A 24,172-nucleotide genomic window follows, 5' to 3' on the forward strand; every position below is an offset into this window, starting at 1 on the left:
TATATAGATAGATAGATAGATAGATCATCTTAAGAAGTGCATGCTGACAGGAACCTGACATAGATCTCTCCCAAGAGGCACAGCCAGAGCATGTCAAATACAGAGGTGAATGCTAGTAGCAAATCTCTGAACTTAGAATGGGACTCCCATTGGAGGAATTAGAGAAAGGATTGAAAGAGCTGAAGGAGCTTGCAACTCCATAAGAACAATGCCAAACAACCAGAGCTTCCAGGGACTAAACAACTACCCAAAGCTACACATGAACTGACCCATGGCTCCAACTGCATATGTAGCAGAGGATGGCCTTGTTGGGCACCAGTGAAGGAGAAGCCTTTGGTCCTGTCAAGGTTAGATCCCCAGTGTAAGAGAATGTGTGTGTGTGGGATGGTAATGGGTGTTGATGGGGAGGGGAACACCCTTGTAGAAGAAGGGGAGGAGGATGGGATAGTGAACTTATGGACAGGAAACTGGGAAAGGGAATTATATTTGAAATGTAAATAAAGGAATATTCAATAAAAAAGTCCAAGATGGGAAAGGGAACAAATTTAAAAATATCCCTGTTCTAAACAATATTATCTTCATTATAGTTGCTGCTGTGTATTGAAAGAACAGCGAGTGGAAATAATGCATATGCTACAGATGAAGAAGAAATAAAAAAACTAATGGGATTCTGTTTTATAAATTTCCTATTAGAATCACACACACGCACACACACACACACACACACACACACACACATGCACACCCCTCCATATCTGGCATACTCTAGTCTGAATTGTTTAAGAGGTAGCTAGAAGCCTGGAACCTCAGAGATCTCTGAGTCATCTGATTGTGGCCTACCAATTGAAAACTCTTGTTCCAGGTTGGGAATGATGAGAAACATGTGGCTTGTTCTGGCTTTACTGTGGAGTCTGGAGAGCTTTACACAGTGGTAGATTTTACACATTGCTTTCTGGTTTCAAAATGTGAAGTAATTAAAGCTGAGGTTTTTTTTTATATCAGTGATTTCTGTACTTTATGACCCCTGAAATGCTAGCAGCCATATTCTGAGTGTTCTATCTTATGCTCTCCCAACAGTTTCATAAGCCTTTCATTTTCCACATTAAAACCTTTTTTGATGGAATCACACAGATTATATGTCTTTCTATTTCTTATTTAGTAAAATATAGCATACATCTATTATAAAATAAGGTATCACAGGAGCTTTATGAGAACAGCGCTGGGAGAGTTAATAGTATCACTCAAGATCCTTGCTTTGTAATTGGTAAAACTAACTTAAATCCACTTTATTATCTGTGATCCTAACTTGTATTCTGTCATAGAATGTGTCTCTCTGAGTCTTAATACTCTCATCTACAAAGGTGGATGTCGAACAATTCACTGGATATTATTACAGTTTACACTATCTTGAACCTGCAATGAAATTTTTGCTCATAAGAAAAGGACACGTACTGCTGTATTTCTCAATGCAGTATTCTAATTTCATGTCTTTTAGGTCTTACCAACATGTGGTATACAGCAACAAAATCAGATTTCATAGTTGAAAAACTCCTTGAATTTGGCGGGCTAGCTTAACAATAAATGAGAGTACTTCCCAGGACTGCTGTTTTGAATCCAATAACACCCCAGTGGGGAAAGTGAAAAGTGACTTTAGTAAAGGAGTGAAAGAAAAGTTTGAAAGAGACATTCTTTAAATGTACAGTCAACCGTACACTTAAAGACAGGGGCGTAGTGTGAACAGTGTAATGTGTCTTAAATAAGCAAATAGACTTATAGAGACTCTGACTAATACAAAACTTTTATATATTTACATTAGTCCAATTGTTTACTAAACTTTTTTATGAGGGACAAAACTGTAGTAATCTTCCTGTAGTGAATATGAAGTGTACTGATCTTCTCAGTCTTTCCTAATAAAATAGCATGAACAGAAGAGTCGGATGAAAGGGTAGGATTGTATTTCTCAACACTGTGCAGCATGGCAGTTGTCACTAACAAGGCTGGGTTACAATGGATGTTTTCATGGTCTGTTGTTTCTCACTATGTACTTACATGCCTTCCCTCTGTGTTCTCACAAAAATGAAAACACATTGGAATTTCTTAGTATAGGGACTGTCCATTAAGACGCCACTCGAACTTAATTAACTCCATAAAAGTCCTATAGTATCACATTGGATGATAAACTTCACTATATGTACCTTAGCCCAACCCATATATGGAAATCCGTATATGGAGACACCATAAGTCTTGAAGTGAATTTGACTAAATGAAGATGACTAAATGATATCTTTATTACACACACACACACACACACACACACACATATATATATATATATATATATATATATATGAAACATCATTAAATATGCCTATTCTATGGTATCATAGAAGGATGCTGCTTGAATAACAAAGTCAAAAGAATTGGAAAGTAAATGTCATTTTGTAATAGCATTAGTCAATGTTTTCTCTATTGTTTTATTCACTATATTTTCAAATACATTCAGCATTTAGTCTATCTTATATCTGATACATTTCCTTTCTCCATTAAAATTTAAAGTAATAAGTAATAACACACATAATTTCTTGAGACATGAGTAGAATTAAGGAACAGGGAGGCACATTTGAATCTAAAATCATTATAGAGCAAAAACACTAGCTAAATAGGAATGTTGACATAAATGAATATTAAAAGCAGTATCAGTGACATGCAATGTTCATATTATCTGGAGAAATGATGAGGTTGTTAGAATACACAAGAGAAACTGCAACGAGAAGAACAGTTGGGATCTATGTCTAAAGTAGAATGTTATGTAAGTAATTACTCGCCCTATATGTTATATGACATATGGTAGAGATGGATAGAACAAAGGCAAATATATATATATATATATATATATATATATATATACTTGAATTCTGAAAAGTATGACTCAAGCAAATAGAGAATTATTCCTAATCAATAGTTGAGAAGATGAAAATATATACTGTAAATATCAAGTAGAATAATCACTACAATTACAAGGGAGTCCCTTGTAAAAAGAGGGCAATCATACATCATGAAATTTGTTATAAGCAAAGAAAAGATGATTAAAACATGGCAATTAATATTGGTGCCTTAAAATTTTACACGTTTCAGCTGCTTTTGCTAGCCCTGGAAAGAAATCACACATAAATTATAAGTTCAGTTTAGTAGACTAAGTAGTTACCGCTAAGAATATCAATTCCCACTTCTTCTGTCTGTAAATATGATATTATATTACAAAGATGAAATATAAAAAGGGTATAAAGATCTTGAGATAAGGATAATATTGGAGTTTAAATCTGAGTTTCACCCATGGCCTCATGTTCTGGCTGTTTGATTCTCCATTTATCAGTACTATCTGTGAGGCTGTGGAAGTTTCCAGAGCGAGATCAAGCTGGAGGATATAGAGGGTGACTAAATGCTCTCTTTTAAGGTTATACGTAGTCTCTGGTTTGCAGATCGCAACTATATATACAACACACCACACATTTTCATGAAGGACTGAATTAATGAAACAAAATAAATCTTTTATCTTGAAAATTACCATTTTCAGTTTTGACACAATAATCTAAAACATCTTTTATAAAAAGTGTTTGTGTATACAAGACCCTGGATACAATTCTAATATTTTATGAAAGGAAAGATGACATGGAAGATAACTGCATGCATATGCACAGGACACAAGGATATGTAGGTAGAGGGGAGAAATATTTGAAGATGCCTTGATGAATACAATGACATGGCAACAAGCCAAATAGTGTCACCTGTCACTAGATGATTAAACAGTAAAACACATGTCTCCTCTTAGACACTTCAGAGGCATTCTTAAGTTTGGAAAATGACTCAGATTGTAGATTTAGAGCCCTACAAATGTGAATGAGATAATTTATCTTGCAATTTATCTTGCTTTAAGTCAGTTAGTTTGTGTCAATTATTTACCTCACACAAAACAAGCTATTCCACTCAGAGGAAAATGGTTCTTGTGTTATATAGAATGTGTGTTAGATTGTTTTATATTGTCCTCACATAAGCTAGAGTCATTTTTGGAGAGGTATCCTTAAATTCGAAATCAGATTTGCCTGGGTATCAATTGTAGTGCATTTTTGATTAGTGATGTGATGCTTCATGGAAATGAATTGAAGCTTGAAACACTAATGTACTACCTACCCCCCAATGATGTAATTCTCACAGCACAGCCACATCACCCAAAACCTTTCCAAATACCCCCTACAACTTTGGAAAATTCTTCAAATGCCTATGTTTATGAGACATCTTTTCACTCAAACAACCGCCCTGTTTAAATAAAAATGTCACAAAATTCATCACTTTGTTTATTTTTAATTAACAACAACCACAACATTAAACCATATACTTTTTAAGTTAAGAGTTTACAACTTCAACCAAGTGCCACACTTATGGAAATGCTAAATTTACTTTATAATCATTTAAACCGGTATCATATTATTAATAGGCAGGATATTTGCATTGATTGCATTTTAGATATCAAAAATCACCAATTATTATTAACAAGACCAATATGTAATTTATTATAATTGTGAAGTGAAATTAAAACACATAATTTATTCTGACCAACTGTTAAGAAAATGGATATGAATCATAAGTAAATATGACTCTTCAGCCCTGTTATGGGAGGACATCAAATGTGAGAGATAAAATAATTAGCCTTTTAAATAGCTTATGAACACATAGCATAAGTAAACTGCACACCAAGTGTGTGTGACCTGTTGGCCTGGGTTTCAGAATATAAACCCAAAGTGTATTTGGAGGTCAGAAAAACATCCTCATTCATACAAGTTCAGGATGAAGTGATTGACTTACAAGAAACAGAAGAATAGCACCTCCAGGGTGATAGTACCCGTAACCATCAATTCTTACTCTATGAATGTCACAGGGAGATAGATGGCAGAGAGCATTGTTGTTCCATGGGGAAAGGACCCTAGCTTCTCTCTGACACAAGACCTGTAGTGGTGGGGATCATGTAATGGCATAATATGCACACCCTTAAACAGAAGAAATGAGTATATATCAAAGCCAGGATGTAACACACACACATGAAGGGTACAGTATCATCTGGGAAGGCACCTTGGTTTTTTGTTGAAAAATGGCCTAGGTCACTTCAAAGATGTGTAAGAAACTAGACGATGCTTATGCTTTTGTTTCACATGAAGAAAGGCTGATGTAATTAGCATTTCAGCATTTCAATGTGTATTACAAAAATTAACAGAATTAAATTTTGTTATGAGACACAAAACATATAAAGTCCTGATACTCCTGAATACACAGTAAAATGAAATTTTATCAATCAGTAATAAGAAAAGAATACAATGAAATTTGAGGAAATTGAGCAGATAGTTTGGAAAAACGTAACAGTAGCCTTAAGATCTTCAACTCTCATAGTAAGTAGGAAATGAAATTAAGAATACACATGCACTAAAATGACGAAAATAAATAAAACCTCAAGAAAGCATTTACTTTGAGTATATTTTATGGTTGCATTTTTATAACATTTCTGTCTTTGTCCCTCTCTCTCTCCTCTCTCTCCCCCATTGTGTGTGTGTTTGTGTGTGTGTGTATGTGTGTGTGTGTGTGTGTGTGTGTTTGTGTATAAATGTGAATGTGTATCTGTTTCTTCAGATTCAGTTTTTACTTCTTTTTCTTCTTTTTGATTGATTGCTTAGCCATATTCTGGTATGTTTCTATTTCATCAAATTACATTTTATTTGTGTATTTACTTACTATTATTTATTTATTTATTTATTTATTTATTTATTTATTTATTTTTAACTCCATATTTTATTTCCCTCCCAGTCTACTCCCTGACTGTTCCCCATCCCATACTTGCTCCAGGCACTCCATCTCCATGAGGATGTTCCTACCCAACCCATCCCTCCAGACCTCTAAATTCCTTGGTGCCTCCAGTCTCTTGAGGGTTAGGCACATCTTCTCTGACTGAACCCAGACCCAGGAGTACTCTGCTCTATATGTTTTGGGAACCTCATCTCAGCAGGTGTATGCTGGCTGGTCGGTCATCCAGTGTCTGAGAGATCTTGGGGGTCCAGGTTAATTGAGACTGCTGGTCCTTTTACATGGTCACCCTCCTCAGCTTTCTCCAGTATTTTCCTAACTCAACCAGAGGGGTCAGCAGCTTCTGTCCATTGCTTGGGTGCACATATCTGCATCTGACCCTTTCATCTTGGCTCTTTTGGAGTGCAGTCACGGTAGGTCCCTTTTTGTGAGCACCCCATAGCCTCAGTAATGGGGTCAGGTCTTCGAGTCTCCCCTTCAGCTGGATTGCACATAGATCCTGTTGCTGGACCTTCTATTCCTCAAGCTCTTCTCCATTTCCATCCCTGCATTTCTTTCAGATAGGAAGAATTATGGGTCAGAGTTTTGACTGTGGGATAGCAACCAAACTTGATGTCCTGTCTTACTGCTGGACATGGGCTCAACAAGTCCCCTTTCCCCAGTGTAGAGCATTTCATCTAGGGTCCCTCCCTTTCAGTCCTGAGAGTGTCTCACCTCCCAGGTCTCTGGTGCATTCTGGAGGGTCCTCCCAACCTCCTTCCTCCAGAGTTCACCTGTTTCCATTCTTTCTGCTGGCCAGCAGGGCTTCAGTCCTTTTCCTTCAAATAATAACAGATAATGTTCGCCCACTCCCCCAAGCCCAGTCCCAATCACTCCCTCAATCCTCCTCATGGTTTCTTTCTTCTCTCTCACACATGGGAATGAGATGTCCTCACTTGGGCTCTTCAAGCTCTTCAGCTTGTTGGACCTCTGGGAGTTCTATGGACTGTACTTTGGGTATACTGTACATTTTTTTTTTGGTTATTTTTGTTGGTTGGTTAATATCCACTTATTAGTCAGAACATACCTTGCATATCTGTTTGTGTTTGAGTATGATATTTTCTAGTTCCACCCATTTGCTGCAAAACTCAGGATTTCCTGTTTCTTAATACCTGAGTGTTATTCCATTGTGTAAATGAACCATATTTTCTGTATCCATTCTGCTTTTGTGGAACATCTTGGTTGTTTCTAGCTTTTCGTTATCACAAATAAAGCTGCTTTGAACAAACTTGCCTCTGTGGCATAGTGGGGTAATTTTGGGTATATTTCCAAGAGTGGTATTGCTGGGTCCTTAGGTAGACCTATTTCTAATTTTCTGAGGAATCTCCAAGTTGATTTTCAGAGTGGTTGTACTAGTTTGCGATCCCACCAGCAACGGAGGAATGTCCCTTGTTCTCCATAACCTAGCCAACATGAGGTCTCACCTGAGATTTTGATCTTAATCATTCTGGTGAAAAGGTAGAATCACAGGGTTATTTCGAATTGCATTTCCCTGATCACTAAGAACTTTGAAATTTTCTATAGGTGCTTCAATATTCCTCTGTTGTGAATTCTCAGTTTAGTTCTAAACCATACTTTTCGATTGCATTGTTTGGTTTTGTGGTATTTAGCTTCTTGTGTTCTTTTATAGATTTTGGATATTAGCCCTCTATCAGATGTGGGCATAGTAAAGCCTCTTTTTCCAATTTGTAAGTTGCCAATTTGTCTTATTGACTATGTCCTTTGCCTTTCAGAAGAATTCCAGTTTTTTTCAGGTACCACTTATCAATTCTTGATCTTTGAGTATGAGTTCTGTTTAGAAAATTTCCCCCTGTGCCAATGAGTTCAAGTTTCTTTCCCACATTCTCTTCTATTAGATTGAGTGTATCTGGTTTTATGCTGAGGTCCTTGATCCACTTGGACTTGAATTTTGTGTATGGTGACAAGTATGGTTCTATTTTCAACTTTCTACAAACAGAGAGCCACTTAGACCAGCACCATTTATTGAAGATGCTTTCTTTTTTCTGTTACAAAATTTTGGCTTCTTTGCCAAAGATCAAGTTGCATATGTGTTTCATTTTATTTCTTGCTCTTAAATTCTATTTCATTGATCAACATTTCCTTCTTTGCACCAATACCATGTAGGTTTTTTTTTTTTTTTCATCAGTATTTCTCTGTAGTAGAGCTTGAAGTCAAGGATAGTGATTCTGCCAGCCATTTTTTTATGGTTAGGAAGTGCTTAAGTTCTTCTGTGATTTTTGCATTTCCAGATGAATTTGAGAATTGATCTTTCCATGTCTTTGAAGAATCATGTTAGGATTTTGATGGAGATTTCATTGAATCTTTTGATTGTCTTTGGTCCGATGACCATTTTTACTATGTTAATTCTTCTAATCCATGAGCAAGGATCATCTCTCCTTTTTCTGAGACCTTCTACCATTTTTTCTCAAGAGACTTGAAGTTCTTGTCATACAGTTCTTTCAGTTTTTGGTTAGAGTTACCCCAAGATATTTTATGTTATTTATGGCTATTGAAGGGAATTTTTCCCTAATTTCTTTCTCAGCCTGTTTATCATTTGTATAAAGGAAGGCTACTGATTTATTTGAGTTCATTTTGCTGATGTTGGTTTTCAGTGCGAGAAGTTTTCTGGTAGAATTTTGGGGGTTACTTATGTATATCATCATATCATTTGCAAATAGTGATACCTTTATTTCTTCTTTGCCAATTTGTATTTTCTTGATCTGTTTTTTGGTTGTCTTTTTGTTCTAGCTAGCACTTTGAGTACTATATTGAGTAGATATTAGGATAGTGGGCATCCTTGTCTTGTTCTCAAATTTAGTGGGTTTGCTTCAAGTATCTCTCCATTTAATTTCATAGTTGTGGTTATTTTGCAGTAAATTCCTTTTATTATATTTAGGTATGGGCCTTGAATTCCTGACCTCTCCAATACTTTTACCATGAAGGGGTATTGTATTTTGCCCCTAGGAGGTCTTCAGACTGTGGTATCAGCTGCCCAGTTGCCCTGGGTACAGAGGAACTCCTGGGACTCTTTCGAGCTGTGGTGTACTGGATGCAGTGGATCTCCTGGGATGCCTCAGGTATCAAATGCTCTGAGTGCTATGGTATGCTGGAGAATATGATATCAAGTGTACTGAGTGCAGCGGAGCCTCTGGTATGCTTCAGGATATAGCATCTTCTGGGGAGCAGTCTAGCCAGCAACCTGTCCTAGCAGAAAGGACTAGGCACAGAGGATTGGTATTTAGCAGGTTGGAGGGGTGTTGGGGAATGGCAGGTCCCAGAGTCCACTGGACTCTCAGCAGCAGCTGTGGGACTTCAGGGGACATGAGCGTTTTCTTACCAAATGCTCTGAGTGCAGTGCATGCTCTGGTATGCCACAGGATATATTGTCTTCTGGGGAGCAGACTAGCTATCAGTCTGTCCCAGCAGAAAGGCTTATTTATCTTTCATTTTTAGATACCTTTTGTATCCTAGTGAGAGAGAGAGAAATTAGAAATGTGTGTGGGAAAATGGGGAAGAGTTGTGCAAGATGATCCTATTGTATTTTATTAAACATTTATTTTTAATAAAACAGATTGATATCAAGCGTTAGTGAATACATGAAGTAACTGGTGTTCTCATAAGTTGCTGATGGGCATGCCAAAACATTTAGACTCTAACATTCATTTAGAAAGTCATCATTCCTTAAAATGGCCAATGATTGGTAGTTCTCAGGTAACTCAGTCACAAAAGAACAAAAATGTTATGCACTCACTGTTAAGTGGATATTAGTCCAAAAGTTCAGAATACCCAAGAGATAATTCACATGCCATATCGAACTCAAGAAGAAGGAAGTCCAAAATGTAAATGCTTCAGTACTTCTTAGAAGGGGGAACAAAATACTCACTGGAGGTAGAGAATGGGAGTAGCTTGGGAGGCAGGGAGATGAGGGAGGGGGGAAAGGGGGCAGGATCAGGTATGGGAGGATACTGGAATGATGTACAAAGGGTCAGGAATTTGAACAGAGTTGTGTAGCAATGGGGGATGGGAAACTGGAGGTAGCCACCAACAAGTCCCAGATGCCAGGAAGGCAAGAGGTTCCGAGACCCAACAGGAATGAGTTAGTTGAAGTGCACAATAGAGTGTAGGGAGCACCTACAGAGACCATTTCCAGAGGTTAGCCACGGCACCAGGTTGGGGGATGGGACCATCCACTCATCTCCAAAATTTTAACCTGGAATGGCTCCTGTCTAAAGGAAATACGGAGACAAAGTATGGAGCAGATACTGAAGAAAGACTATCCAGAGACTGATCCACCAGGGAATCTATCCCATATACAGACTCCACACATATTGTGGATGCCAAGAAGTGCTTGCTGACAGGAACCTTATAGCTGTCTTTTGAGAGGATCTGCCAGAACCTGACAAATACAAATGCTGATGCTCATAGTCTACCATTGGACTGAGCACTAGGAACCCAATGGAGGAGTTAGAAAAAGGACTGAAGGAGTTGAAGACGTTTGCAGCCCTAAAGGAAGAACAACAATATCAACTAATCAGAACCCCCAGAGCTCCCAGGGACTAAACCATAAACCAAAGAGTACAAATGGAAAGATCCATGGCTCCTGCTGCATGTAGCAGAGGGTGGCATCTTCTGTTATCAATACGAGGAGAGGCCCTTGGTTCTATAAGGCTTGATTTCCCAGTGTAGGGTAATGCCAGAGACAGGAGGTGGGAATGGGTGGGTTGGAGGGGGAGCCCTCTCATAGAAGCAGGAAGGGAGGGATGGGATAGGATGTTCTTGAGGGGAAACTCGGAAAGGGACTAACATTCGGAATGTAAATATATAGAATACCCAATAAAAAGACTTACCTAACAAAATTAAACATATTTTCCCATACATGGTCTTCTATATGAGATTACATAGCAATTCTAGTGCTTTAGCTTAAACCTAGAACCAACTCACATATTTGCCAGTGTGTGATAGAATAAAAATACAACAAAACATTTTTATTTATAATGGACTGCTATATAACAAAATAAAGAAATATTTGCTGGCTGATACTAACATGAGATTTCTACACAGATCTCAATTATCAGACAACTGTAAACTCTGTGGTCTCCTTTCTACGACAATTTTTAAAAAGAAAGGGTAATTAGTAATGGCAGCAAGTCAATCTGTACTCACCAGCTTTGACGGAACGGGAGATTGACAACAAGAAGGAAAACTGCTCTGGTAGAAGACTCAGAAACATGTGAACACATGAGGGAGGCACTCCAATGCAGCAAGCTGTTCACATGCATATCATAATGAATACATGGACGTTCTGAACAACAACTCAGGGCATCTGGAGATTAAACAAAATATGGTAAAGCAGAATAGAGTCTAATAGGAAGAGGGTTCTGGGAAGGCTTATACTCTGCCTCTCTGGCTTTTACTATGGATGCAGCCCAAATTTTAGTGCCTTGTTAGTAAAGATTAATAGAGAATTTAAATTGCAATAGACTATTGAACCAAAGGATGGGATTTTTGGAACCACAAACGCTGAATAGATAGGAATTCAGCACACACACACACACACACACACACACACACACACACGAACACACATGAAAACACACTTTAACATACACAATAATAAATAAAACAGAATATCCAAATAATAAACTGTGATTTCATTCATGAACAGTTCTGAAATATATGTGGTGCCATTACGCAAGCTCTCCTGTGAATGTGATTTTATGATCTTTGCCCTACCACTCAGAGGACACAATGTGAGCTAGTCTGGAGGGCTAACTATAAGCAAGAATATGTTTACAGGATGATGGCATATTTGGGAGATTCAAATACATAGTCCTAGTGATGTACAAGGCACAATCCATACCACAGGTCAACTGGAAAATTAGGAAAACATGGCTTAAAAAGATGAATAGTGATAGATAAATGCTCAAAACTGGAACTCGGATCCACTCATCTGATGCTCTCATTTGGTTCAATTAATTATTCATAATATTACTTGAGTTTATTAAGAAATAAAATGTTACATATAGACATAAAAACACAACACACAATATTTATGTTTATTTTAGTTTTATTTATTTGTATTTTAATATTCTTTTTTCATTTTTAAACTATCCCCCCAAGTATCATGTTCTGTTTTGAGTGACGCTTACTCTCCATCTCCAGTCTCACTCTCATATCCCTGTCTTTTCTATTTCCACAGTTCTCATCCCAGGAATCACCTTTATATGTCATTCTAATTGTTGTCCTTATCAAAATGTTAAGATTGTAAATTGTGTGTTATCATGAATTTCCCACATTGAGTAATAGCAAGACACACATGGCAGAGATCAGAAGCTGCAAAAGTGAGGACAGACACAGATAAATTATCCAACATGATACAACACTAAAAACAAGTACATGTGAAAAAACCAAAACCATGACATGAATTTCAACATGAATAGGGGAAGCTATCTAATACGTACTGTAAGAGCTTGCTTTACAGATTGCTAGAACAAGAAAAGCTATCCAGGTGTTTCCTATGAAAATAAAAGATAAAACAAAATTAGTGATCCATCCCATATACATACAGCCACCCAACCCAGACAGTATTGCTGTTGCCAAGAAGTGCATGCTGACAGGAGCCTGATATAGCTGTCTCCTGAGAGGCTCTGCCAGAACATGACAAATACAGACAGAAATGCTTACAGCCAGCCATTGAACTGAGAATGGGGTCCTCACTGGAGGAGTTAAAAAAGGATTGAAAGAGCTGAAAGGGTTTGCAATCCCATAAGAACAACCATACCAACCAACCAGAGCTCCCAGGGACTAAATCAAAATCAAAAGAGTACACATGGACAGACCCACAGCTCTAGCTGCATGTGTAGCAGAGGATGACCTTGTTGGGCACCAATGGGTGGAGAAGCCCTTGTGTTCCTGTCAGGACTGGACCCCCCCCCCCCAGTGTAGGGGAATGTCAGGGTGGGGAGGTGGGAAGTGAGTGGTTTGGGAGGGGAACAACCTTATACAAGAAGGGGAGGGGGAGAGGAAGGGGGCTTATAGATGGGAAACAGGGAGAGGGAATAACATTTGAAATGTAAATAAAAAAAAATTTCCTGAAAAAATATCTGGTAAAGAGATTGCTAAATACTGCCCAGGAAAGACAGAAGTTTTAGATGTAAAATTGATGACCTACATCTTATAAGGTTTTGGATATATACAGACCTTTTAATTTCCCAACACCTAGAAAATAACTTTTAAAACTAATGCTAATTAATTTTGGGAGTTTCATCTTACTCAAAAATAGAAAATAGAAATGAATTTTAAATTGTAATTAGTGGTACATATCTGCAATGAGATAAGTCAGTACATGATCGATTCAAGAATTTGTGGAGGAATAAATAGATGGATAGTAAATATCAAAGTTTGAATTAGAGTAATGGGAACATGAACATTCTCAGAAAGTTACTGTCACTCTCTTCTATGATTTAATTTTCTTTTAAGAACACCTTGATGAAGAGAAATATTAGGAGTTGTTAATTTTATGCCACAATTTTATATAAATTAAATTATATACAAAATATAAAAGAGATTATTATATAGCAGTAGTTAAGAACATATAGGAAAGGAACCAGAGGCTGTGAAAGGGGCAATCAGAGGAAGGAGATAAAGGGAAATTCTAAAATCTTTTATATTTTCTGCCAATGGCAATTTTGTTTAAGTTAACTCTCCATGTGAGGACCACCACAGCTAACAACGTTTTAAAACGATTCAAAATTAATACTGAAAGGCCAAACATGACATATCCTACAACAAGCAGCAGGTAGGACAGTGTAGTTAGTTGGCCTTGGCATCACTTCAAATGAACTAACTTTAGCCTGAATGCTCATTATCTGCTCTGTTCCTACTCTACTTCTGAATGTGTGTTCTATGTAGATCAATAAAACAAACGTGGCTTCATTCATACAGCCAGAAACACTGCCTGCACATCTGTAACTTATGACTTTTTGATGAATTAATGTGCATGTGCTTGTGCATGTGTATGCTTGAGAGAGATCCTGTAAAGATTTGAGGACAATTTGAGAGAATTGGTTCTTTCTTTTCACCATGTTTGTTGACTGGTTGGTTCTGGGGACTTTTTTCCACATCTTAGTGGTCTTAATGCATTAAGCCATCATGTCTGTCTTCCTTTGTGAGGTTTTGGAAACACTTCCTGGATTTCAATGTGTACAAATGGAGAAGGAGAATAGGCTTCCTTCCTTCCTTCCTTCCTCCCTTCCTTCCTTCCTTCCTTCTTCCTTCCTTCTTTCTTTCTGCTGCATAATTTTCAGGGAGATAATATTAAAATTTATGAATTCATGAACTTAATTGTAATTCTACAGTCTATGTAGAGCTGGATTTAGGGACAATCACTTAACAAATATTTGTTACTATTTGGGAATTAGGACTAGTATAGACAGAAGAACCAAAACCAATAATAGAAGATGACAGTTTGATGTTAAATGTTAGGTAATATTTCTCTCACAGATGATTTGTTTATACAATTTTCAAACTAATTTCTGTGAACAGTATTCCCAGATCATCAAAAGCCTGGCCTTTTAACTTCTGTCTGATTTGAACAAACTTTGAGGGACTTCACAGACACTTGGTGTTAGCAGTTCATTAGCTGTAATTTTTCAATGACTTCATGTAAGTAGAACCCTTGTTCTGATTCACCTGACAGATGTAGAACTCCCAAAGAAAGGCTTGTTAAACTTCCAGCCAACTGGAAAGAATTCAGTTCCCACTTCAAATGCACCAACTAAACAAGCTTTTATTTCAACAAGAAGGTCATAGCATTTGTTAACAGTCACTGTCACTAGGGTTTTGAAACGATCTCCCAGCCAAAACTAACTCATTCTGTCTCAGACTGCACCAATCCACTTACATTTCCTTCTTTCTCATATTAGTCTTTTACATTTTTCTTAATTTTCTTTTAAACTGCAACACACATTTTATAAATGCTTGCCCTTATGTCGTCTTCCTGCCCCTCCAGGTGTCAGGAGAGTACTGATTTACAAATGACAGTTAGCACTGGTGCCAAGAGTTTTATCGTTGCATTGTGCATTCTGTTTTTAACATGGTGGGTAGATCCCAAGTCATCACTCATCTTCCATAGGCTTAATGATCTCTAAGCCCATCTTTGAACAACATGCCCTTTGTGGTTATGGGCTGCAGAAAAGAGTCTTTGTTTCTCAACTGACACTATTCTATGTAGTATATCAGTGTTGCCTAGAACAGTAAGTCCAGTTGATGATGATGCAAACCTCTGTAAAATGTACTATGAATGTACATCTATATTTGACTCTTAAACTCTACCAACCAACTTGCAAATCTGCTTAAGGACTTTCAAACCATGAGGTCAAGCAATTATTCTTTAGGTCATTGTGGCTTCTTTGATGTAGCTGCTCCCTGTGTTATTTGATTAAGAGGGTAACCTGAGGTCATATGGCTCCCCTTAACAAGGAACAATTACAGAGGAGTTACACGTATGATATTATTTTTAAAAGCATACGTAGTCCTTTTCTCCATTTTTCTCATATATGGTAATGCCATAAATGATGATATTTGAAATATTTATATCAGATACTGAAGACATCATTGTGACTTTTGAGGTCATTGTTAAAAAGCAAATTCTGATGTATAATAAAGACTTGTTGAGCTCGGTTATATCATATAGTAAATTAAACCATGCACTCCATTATTTCTAAGTATACATCTGATTTATTTTTGTTGCTATAAGAAAGTGTCTGTCAAAATCAACTTTGGAGAATGGGGAGCTTAGCTTGTTTTAGCCCATACTTCCAGGGTACATTCCTTCATGGAGGAGAAGCAGCAAGAGACCCGTGCCTGTTATCAGAATCTGGAGAGAGCTGAATGCCTAGTCTCAGCTCACTTTCTCTTTTACAGTCAATGTTAGAACCCATCCCGAGGAAGGTTTACACTTAGATTTACTGGTGTATTCTTATATCTATTAACTAAGAACAGAATTTTCCTCAAAGGTGCTCACATAAATATGTTTCTATTGTAAATGAAACAAGTTTGATAATATTAACCTTACATTATCTGTCCTACAACCTCAGTCACAGACAGGAGGTAACAGCAACCCATTTCCATTCTATGCAACGTCACGTACCGTTGGCTTTACCTACAGCTAGAAAAAGCAATCTAGAAGAATCTATCCTGAAGTATTCAGTGAGAAGGGCATCATGCTGATGGGACAATTTAGGATTTCTAGCTTCCAGAACAATACAGACAGTAAGGTTTCGTTGATTTATAACATCTATTGTGTATTAATTTTTTTTCTCCTTTTTTCGGAGCTGGGGACCGAACCTAAGGCCTTGTGCTTGCTAGGCAAGTGCTCTACCACTGAGCCAAATCTCCAACCCTTGTGTATTAATTTTTTAAGGCAGTCCCAAGGAATGAACATAACTCTGTTTGTAACATAAGGAATGAAAGTCCTTGAGAAAAAGAAAAGAGGTTTAAAAGAGGGAGTGCAGAACAGCCCTTTATGCAATACGGAGGATACTGATGCTTATAGAATGGGGACATTCTAAACAAAGCATCATAGAATAAGAACTTTGTCTTTCATTCCCCATTAGTCTTATAATATCTGTTCTTCTCTGTTCTTAACTAGCCACAGAGGCACCATCACAGCATCATTAATATAATCTTACAACCTACTTTAAAAATGCTCTTTCTATGTATGTAGTGGTGCTGCACAGAATGTTTTGCGTACTTCCTCCTCCTCAGCTTCTCTCACACTAGCTCTTTGCACATGTGCATGCATGCATGCACACATAAACACACACATGCACACACACACACACACACAATTATCAGAATAAATTCTTGAACACTTTCCTCAAGGTGTCCATGTGGATTATGATTTGAATGAATTCTGAAGTGCTACAAACCTGTCTCCAATGTTCATGAGTGTGCCCTCCCTTGGCATGTGAGGTGATCTTACATAGAGCTACTCTACTTTTTTCTCTAGAAAAAAAATATGTTGTTGTGTCAGATGGACCATGAACTATAGAGCTCAAAATATAGTCCTGATTCTATTCTTCACTTTGTTAAGCACCATGGACGTCCATACCTGGATTAAATGATCATATCCTTGTTTAAGTTTTTGAAAGTTATAGTTTCCAAAGTCTCTAGTTGTGATTGTTTACCAATCAAAAGAAAAAGCAGCTATCTAAATAGTAAAAATGGCTTTTAATTTGTAAATTCTTTGTTGATAGTTTTGTTAGTTAGCATAGTTAATATCTTCTAACATATTCTTTCTTTCTTCTATGATTCCATAGCTTTAGGCTGTATATACCTTGCCACTTATTTTGTAATAATTATATAGTCAATTCCTGATCTCTGTGTCCTTGTAAAATTTGCCTCACATTTTAAAAAAATACTTATGTATTTATTTGTTGAGTTCATTTTTTTTTTTTTTTTAACATTATTTATCTAAATTTTCAACCAAACATCCCCCTTCCCCTCCCTTCCACTGGGTGTTCCTCCCAATTCATCCCTCACCCCAACCTGCCCTCTTGTAGCCCAGGGCACATCCACTGGTGCTTTAGTTGTTCTTTCTAATGAGGTGAGACATCCCATGGATATTTGGGCAATAAAGCATGGCATACTGTTGTAACAAGTCAAAGACCCTCCTTTTTTAATCTTGAGAAAAGGAAACCAGTAGAAGAAAAGGGTCTCAAAAGGAGGCAGAGTATAGCTGATCCTCAGGCAGTTCAATGTCCAATTTTCTGAGGAACCTCCAGACTGATTTGAGAATTTGTAGCTAGAGTCATCCCCTGAGGCAGTTTTTGATTTCCATTTCACCGTAGAGGCTAACGATGAAGACCAACGCTCAGCTGTGAATTTTTGCTTAAACCCTATAATTGAGACATCCCATGAATCATGGCATATCGTTGTAAGTCAAAGACCCTCCTCTTTAATGAAAAGGAAACCCAGTAGAAGAAAAAAGGGTCTCAAAGCAGGCACGAGAGTCAGAGGAGGCAGTTCTTTTGCAGAGTGCCACATGAAGACCAACGCCTACAAATTATAATTGCATATAACATATATGCTTAAGTGTCAGACCTATGCAAGATTGTGTGTGTGTGTGTGTGTGTGTGTGTGTGTGGTGATGTTCTTGACCTCTGGCTCCCAAAATTCTACCTTTTCCTCCTCTACAGGATTCTCCAAGCTCTGCCTAATACTCTACTGTGGGTATCTGCATCTGTTTCCATCAGTTGATGACTACATATTTAATTTTATAGGATATTCATTTGTACTTAAATTAACCACGTCTCACTTGTTTATCATTTTTTATATTGAATCTTATGTGATAGATTCAGAAAGACCTATGAGGACTGAACTGATTCAAGAGCATTTTCAAACTTTTGAAAGGATAAGTCTGTACACACACACACACACACACACACACACACTTCTAGTAATAGATTCCTTTGTGACATAAAGGGTCTTTAGTATTAGTTATCCTTACCCATTCTCCCTCTTTTGTCCTGCTTTTCCATCCCCACCTCATTTACTCATCTTTGATTGTCTGATAGGAAAGATAATGGTGAAATTATATAATCATATTAATATCTTAAAAAGTAAAAGACATAGTTTTTATTTTTAATTTTAAAGGTGAATATGTCAATAAAATATTTATTGCATATATATGTATTGATAAAATAAATGGAATAAACAGTATTATACTTTAATGATAAATTTGATAAATGTAAAATATATTGTATATATTATAATTCATATATAATGGATACCAAGTGTGAAGGAGAAATTTTGAAAGAAGCTACGTCCATGAAGGTTGAGTCACTGAGTAGAAATCAGTGATATTTAAAAGTTAAACTCTTACAGGACCAGAGCTGAAATAAAATTTATCTTGGGGTATGTATCTTTTGTATTAGTTGTGGCTGTGATAAAATATTATGACCAAGAGAGCTGAAAGAAGAAATTTTAGGGTTTACTCCATTATAATAACAGTTCATGACGTCAAAGGTGTACAGTTAGCAGAGATACTTTCTCACCAAGCTGCCTGAAAATCCTGTAAGGAGCTATCAGGACACAACATTCATGAATCATTGTCTATGAGTCACCCAGAATATTCTGAATCACCCTTCACCTATACATCTGTAACCCCAATAAATTCACTAGCACACACACACACACACACACACACACACACACACACAAACACAAATGTTCAACATCCTTAGTCATCAGGGAAATGCAAATCAAAACAACTCTGAAATTCCAGTTCACACCAGTCAGAATGGCTAAGATAAATAACTCAGGTGACAACAGATGATGGTGAGGATATGGAGAAAGAGGAACACTCCTCCATTGTTGGTGGGATTGCAAGCTGATACAATCACTCTGGAAATCAGTCTGGAGGTTCCTCAGAAAATTAGACATAATACTGCCTGAGGACCCAGCTATACCTCTTCTGAGCATATATCCAAAAGATGCTCCTACATATAACAAAGACACGTGCTCCACTATGTTCATAGCAGCCTTATTTATAATAGCCAGATGCCCTTCAACAGAGGAATGGATACAGAAAATGTGGTATATCTACACAATGGAATACTACTCAGCTATCAAAAACAATGATTTCATGAAATTCATAATCAAATGGAAGAACTAGAAAATACCATCCTGAGTGAGGTAACCCAATCAGAAAAACACAACTGATATGTCCTCACTGATAACTGGATATTAGCCTAAAAGCTCAGATTTCCCAAAATATAATGCACAGACCACATGAAGCTCAAGAAGAAGGCTGACAAAAGTGCATCCATGCAGGTATGGTACAAAGAAGCTGAGTTCTACATCTTCACCTGAAGGAAGCCAGGAACAGACTGAACATCCTCTGGCAGCTAGGAAAAGGGTCTCCAAGTCCAACTCCACACTAACACACTTCCTCCAGCAAGGCCACACCTTCTAATAATGCTTTTAATAATGCCTATGCCAAGCATAGGCAAACCATCACAAGTCTTTGCTGGGGTCTTTGATTTGGAGTTTAGTTTTGTGTTGAGTGAGAGACATGGGTCACTCTCTTTTTTATACATGTGGTTATCTAGTCTGACCCAAACCACTTACTGAAGATACTGTATTATTCTCCCATGTGTACTCTTGTCCTCTCTCAGAAATTGGATAGGAGCATTTGAGTGAGCTTTCATTTGAATCCTCACTTATACTCTATTGGCATATTTGTCTGTTTTTATAGTAGTACCATACTGCTTTCATTAGTGCTATACATAGTGCTATACAGCTGCAATAAAATTTGAAAATTAGGTTGCAATACTTCTAGCCTTTTGTAAATCACTTTCTTAGGTTTAATCTCCCCCTCCTCTTGCTTCATCTCCTCTTTCACCTCTTTCTTTTGATTAGGACTATTTTAACTCTTTTGGATATTTCTGAATCCATATGAAACTTAATGTTATTTTCTTAATTTCTCTTGGGCATTGCTTTGGAATTTTGAAGGAGAATTTGTTAACATGTACGTGAGTTTTGAAGGATGACCATTTTATTCTTGTTGATCCTACCAATCCTAAAATGTTTTCCTCATTTACCAAATTATCATATAGTCAACCTTAAGAAGTTTGATCCATACTGAAATTATATAAAGCAGAAACGTTTGACTAAAAGAGAAAAGCAAAGATGAAAAGAATGATTTTCCTAGAAAAAATAAACTTCACATGATCATATAGAATTCAGTTCCAGAAAATTCACAATGCTCATGTATATGTTTGAGATATTTAAATAAGTTGTCAAACCATAATTCTAATCATTTGTTCACTTATTGAAGATAATATTTCTTGAACTAATGAAGACATCAAAATATAGCTATAAAGTATGAAGGAAATCATGCATTGGAGTAAAATATAAAGCAATTCCAGTGAGAGTCTAGAGTAGTAAGAACCTTATTTAATGCTGAAATATTTTGGGTAATATTTTTTAATTCAGGAAGGGTGGATGATATGAATGATAAGTTGGTTACATTAGGTTCTGATTCTTAAACAGGCTTCAGGGGACAGGTACAATACTGAAAATAATTACAAAGTGCAGAATTTTAGCAGGGCTAGAGACTATGCAAATATTTACAGTTTAATTTATTTTCTATTTTCTTCATTATTAAAAATACATCTTAGGTCATAGTATTTGGTTCTTTCTCCTAATGAGAAACAGAGTATCCAGGAGCACTGTGTTAGACTCCATAAAGCGAATTGCTCTTTTGTTCTTTATGTCTGATTAATAGATATGTTCCTTTTCTCTAACCATTCTGGATTAAATAAATAGAATATATTTTCAATATTTTGAAATTTTATTTACATAATGCCTAGAAGGCATTATCTCTACCCAAGTAACCTCCGATGTAACAATCTATCACAGGAGTACTATGCCAAGCAAAGAGAGCTACAATATGTTTACTTTGTCTGTAGTTGCAAGGAAGAAAAATACTATAGAAGTTATGTCTTCCTTTGATGATTTCATAATTGTCTCTGATCTCTCAGAATGAAGAAGACATAAGAACAATGAGAATTTAAATCTTCACCATATTAGTGCTATCCTAGTGACATGTGCTTGACTTCAGATAATAGCTTACAAATGCTGTAATCTCGCTGGCACTATTTCATCTTTCTGAAAGCACTTTTACTAAAGTTTAAAGCACTAAAATTTCTATTAAATTTATCTTTTATATTTTATTGTTGTTGGTTCTCTTTGTAAAACTAGCTGAGTCTTACACTTTATAATCTTATGTTCACAACCACTGGCATTGTGCACTAACAGGTATAGTCAATGGGTCTCAAATAATATTTACGGTATTGAGTATGTATCCTCATGTTTACCATATTTATGTTTGTATTTTTGTGAATAAGAAAATAGCTAGTAATTTGGGTAAAAGAGATGGGCAATTCATCGTGATGTTATATACATTCGTGTGTTCAAGTTCATCAAAATTTCTTTTTCCTCCTGAATACTAAATTTTCTTCTGCCATTTTACAAGTAAATTAACTATTAGAAATAGTGCTTATAAGGCTGGGAAGATGTCTCAGTGTTATACATGTGTTGAGAACCAGCCATGGTTCAGTACCCTCCCTCTATTTCCTCCCTGAGTGTTCAGGCACCAGGCTAGAAATCAAGAAAGGGTGTGTTCTGCAGGAATCCAGGTAGGAGTGAGTGCTGATGGTTGAGAAGGAAGGCCTTCTCTGAGTATCTTTGTGTTACAGATCTTTTAGGCAATATTCAACAAAATAGCTCTCTTAGATGATCTTAGAACTGTGTGCATACTTTTATTTGGAGTAGACTTGTACACATACACTTCATTCAAGATGAGCAAAGGCTTTATGTGAACCATGGAGAAAGGGAAGGAATTTTCAATGTGATTGCAAAATTATTGGTTAGATTTTAATGTACTGTGAATGACTTGGTTGTATGGAAGGCATTCCAGGAATCTCAGATACTAGCTGGGTGAGTTTTATTGGAACAGGAAGTTGAACTTATAGGTCTGTCAAGGACTTCTCTATCTCCCTTAAGGATAGGGTATGGGTGATTGGGCTTCCCAGACCAGGTCAGAGAAGGGGAATCTCTGCTGGTAAAGGGAATCTTCATTTTATGCTGAGGTCAGGGGAGCTTTCTGGTGATGGTCTTGATGGTCAACTGCGACCTTAATTAGCAGGGTCTCCCAACATCTCAGTGCTTAAATATATGCAGTAATCTCCAGTGGACTCAAGTTCCATCCTCGTACTAGATATTGGATGGGTCACAGGAAGCTATAACTCAGCTCTAAGGACTCCAAGAACCTCTTCTTGGGCATTGTACAACCATGGTGCATAGTCATGTAGGCAAATATGCATGTGGATCAAGTAAAAGTAAATATGTCTTTAAAAGTAGAAATAGTGGAGACTGGAGTGATGACCCAACAGTTAAGAACACTAACTGTTGGGTTGGGGATTTAGCTCAGTGGTAAAGCGCTTGCCTAGCAAGTGCAAGGCCCTGGGTTCGGTCCTCAGCTCTGGGGAAAAAAAAACAAAAACCAAACAAGAACACTAACTGTTCTTCCAAAGAACCTGAGTTCAATTCCTATCACCATTATGGTTGTTCACATTTATCTATAATTGTAGTTTCAGAGGTTCTAATACCCTCAGATAGACATATATTAAAGCAGAACATCTATGCACATAAAAATAAATTATTAAAACATAAAAATAGACTTTGGAGAGATGAGTCAATGATAAGAACAATTGTTTCTCTTTTTTTTTTCCTAATTCAGCAACATTCACAATTGTTTTGTATAGAAAGTCATTGTCTGGATACATAGTTTACCAAGCTCTGAAACTACAGACAAGTTACCTGAGACTTGGCAATGCCCTGCCAGCTAAGGAGAACAGAATTTGCCAAAGAGAATGATGTTTCACGTTTTGTTCTATCTAATGATATAAATAAACAGATAGTCAGTATTGAATTTATCCAGGACCCTGGCACCTCAATGAACTCACCACAATCTTTAATTATTTATAGCTATATTCTGATAATTACATTTGATACAGATACTCCCTTGGTCTCTGACACTCCAGAGAAATCTGTTGTACTTCCATTGAAGAGACTTCTCAGCCCTAGGCTTTCCAGACTAACCTTGGGGTCAATCATCTTTTCTACCTTAACCTTTGGAAGGGAGAGTTTGACTTTGGCATTGGCCATGGAGCTGGGGTTGGACTACAATAATAATGTTTCTGAATTGAGTTCCTTTTCAATTTTCTTCAGGCCCATGGACTCCTCTACCATGTCCTTGGGGAGCACAGTGAGCATACTGAGAAGTTTATTCTGGAAAGGAAGTTCTATGATCTTGCAGCTGATGTCATCAATATTATCCAAGCAGAAGGTGGCCTCAAGATTCATCATTTGTACTGGATTGGTGTCTGTCTTATTGATTCTGAATGAACATTCATTTGTTTCTGATTCTGGAAATGTTTCTCTTGCAGATACCATAGGTTTATTTCCCAGCACTAGTGCAGTGGCTCACTAATAGGTATAACTCCATGTGTAGGAAAATTAACCCGGCTCTTGAAGGACCCTCGGGAATTTTGCTAGCCTTACACCCACTGGCCTCAGGTCAAGACTAGGCCAAATTCCAGTTTCCCACCTTGAGCCAAGGCTAATCCAGGTTCTGTTCTCACCCACAGTACATGAGGGGCCAGAACAGGAACAATCTAGAAAAATAGCAGAATGTACTGACTGATAGTCACCTGAC

At 37.1% G+C, this 24,172-nt stretch overlaps 1 pseudogene; it reads right to left on the reverse strand.

Annotated features, from left to right (window-relative positions):
- Positions 1-23,299: 23,299 nt before the first annotated feature.
- LOC116906181 lies at positions 23,300-23,910 on the reverse strand (annotated as a pseudogene).
- Positions 23,911-24,172: the final 262 nt, after the last annotated feature.

This window comes from Rattus rattus, chromosome 7 (assembly GCF_011064425.1).
Source record: "Rattus rattus isolate New Zealand chromosome 7, Rrattus_CSIRO_v1, whole genome shotgun sequence".
NCBI classification, from domain to species: domain Eukaryota; kingdom Metazoa; phylum Chordata; class Mammalia; order Rodentia; family Muridae; genus Rattus; species Rattus rattus.